The sequence below is a fragment of the Oncorhynchus nerka genome, unplaced genomic scaffold, assembly GCF_034236695.1.
Source record: "Oncorhynchus nerka isolate Pitt River unplaced genomic scaffold, Oner_Uvic_2.0 unplaced_scaffold_3361, whole genome shotgun sequence".
NCBI lineage: Eukaryota > Metazoa > Chordata > Actinopteri > Salmoniformes > Salmonidae > Oncorhynchus > Oncorhynchus nerka.
Genome location: NW_027037934.1, coordinates 1 through 2,500, shown reverse-complemented (window position 1 = coordinate 2,500; position 2,500 = coordinate 1).

Below are 2,500 nucleotides of genomic sequence, written 5' to 3'. Positions count from 1 at the left end.
TTGTTCAGGCTCTGGGACTCAGCAACAAGACTGGAGACAAGCTCTGAACACACAGAGAGACCTACACAGACTGGAGACCAGCTCTGAACACACAGAGACCTACACAGACTGGAGACCAGCTCTGAACACACAGAGACCTACACAGACTGGAGACAAGCTCTGAACACACAGAGACCTACACAGACTGGAGACAAGCTCTGAACACACAGAGAGACCTACACAGACTGGAGACAAGCTCTGAACACACACAGAGACCTACACAGACTGGAGACAAGCTCTCAACACACACAGAGACCTACACAGACTGGAGACCAGCTCTGAACACACAGACCTACACAGACTGAGACAAGCTCTGAACACACAGAGAGACCTACACAGACTGGAGACCAGCTCTGAACACACAGAGAGACCTACACAGACTGGAGACAAGCTCTGAACACACAGAGAGACCTACACAGACTGGAGACAAGCTCTGAACACACAGAGAGACCTACACAGACAGACTGAGACACAGTACTAACACACACACACACACACAGAACTACCAGACACACCGGCCATGAAGAGGAAGGATGAAGCTCGTACCACACACAGCACTACCAGACACACCGGCCATGAAGAGGAAGGATGAAGCTCGTACCCACACAGCACTACACACACCGGCCATGAAGAGGAAGGATTAAGCTCGTACCACACACAGCACTACCAGACACACCGGCCATGAAGAGGAAGGATGAAGCTCGTACCACACAGCACTACCAGACACCGGCCATGAAGAGGAAGGATGAAGCTCGTACCAAGGGCCTGGATCTTAGAAAGTCCTGATTTGACAGAAAGAAGAGACAGTACATGTAGGAAGGACATGCTGGTGCTCACTACAGTAGCCCCGCCCCCGCCCCTCCCACAATGCTTTGGGCTTGTTCCTGTCTCACTACAGTAGCCCCGCCCCCGCCCTCCCACAATGCTTTGGGCTTGTTCCTGTCTCACTACAGTAGCCCCGCCCCCGCCCCTCCCACAATGCTTTGGGCTTGTTCCTGTCTCACTACAGTAGCCCCGCCTCCGCCCCTCCCACAATGCTTTGGGCTTGTTCCTGTCTCTCCTACAGTACAATGCTTTGGGCTTGTTCCTGTCTCCCGTATCCCCCCCTTCCCACAATGCTTTGGGCTTGTTCCTGTCTCACTACAGTAGCCCCGCCCCGCCCCTCCCACAATGCTTTGGGCTTGTTCCTGTCTCACTACAGTAGCCCCGCCCCCGCCCCTCCCACAATGCTGGGCTTGTTCCTGTCTCACTACAGTAGCCGCCCCGCCCCTCCCACAATGCTTTGGGCTTGTTCCTGTCTCACTACAAAAACAACCGTTCAAATGTTACAGGAAGTCTTGGGTTTCCCTCTAAATGGATGAGTCTCCGGACAGAAAACCTGACTGTGTTTCAGGATTGAAATATTCAGATGTTTGGTGTAGTAAACATCCCCTGATGTATCGTATTGAAGAGATATAAACAGTGTGATGGACATTTAACTGAACATTAAGGACAATAGCAAAGAAAACGCTGTCGCTGACTTCACTATTTCTGATCACGTGTTCACTACCGGGAGTTGAATTGAGTACCGGTGTCTGTAGCTGTGTGTGTATACCGGTGTGTGTAGCGGGTGGTACCGGTGTGTATACCGGTGTGGGTATACCGGTGTGGGTACCTGTGTCTACCTGTGTGTCTACCTGTGTGTCTACCTGTGTGTCTACCTGTGTGGGTACCTGTGTGTGTACCTTTGTGTGTACCTGTGTCTACCTGTGTGTGTACCTGTGTGTGTACCTGTGTGTATAGAAGGTGTGTATACCTGTGTGTATTGAGGTGTGTATACCTGTGTGTATTGAGTGTGTATACCTGTGTGTATTGAGGTGTGTATACCTGTGTGTATTGAGGTGTGTATACCTGTGTGTCTACCTGTGTGTATTGAGGTGTGTATACCTGTGTGTATACCTGTGTGTATTGAGGTGTGTATACCTGTGTGTGTACCTGTGTGTATTGAGTTGTGTATTGAGTGTGTATACCTGTGTGTCTACCTGTGTGTATTGAGTTGTTAATACCTGTGTGTATATGAAGTATGTTTGTTCTAGGTGAAGCGTACTGCATGTTGTTTACACATTCACTATTTCCTGTATATATATGTACTCCACGGTTTGTGTCCCAAATCACACCCCTATTCCCTATATACAGTAGTTCCACGGTTCTGTCCCAAATCACCCTGTCCCAAATCACACCCTATTCCCTATATACAGTAGTTCCCTATATACAGTAGTTCCACGGCTGTGTCCCCGTCACACCCTATTCCCTACTGCTGTGTCCCAAATCACACCCTATTCCCTATATACAGTAGTTCTACGGCTCTGTCCCAAATCACACCCTATTCCCTATATACAGTAGTTCTAGCTGTGTCCCAAATCCACCCTATTCCCTATATACAGTAGTTCTACGGCTTTGTCCCAAATCACACCCTATTCCC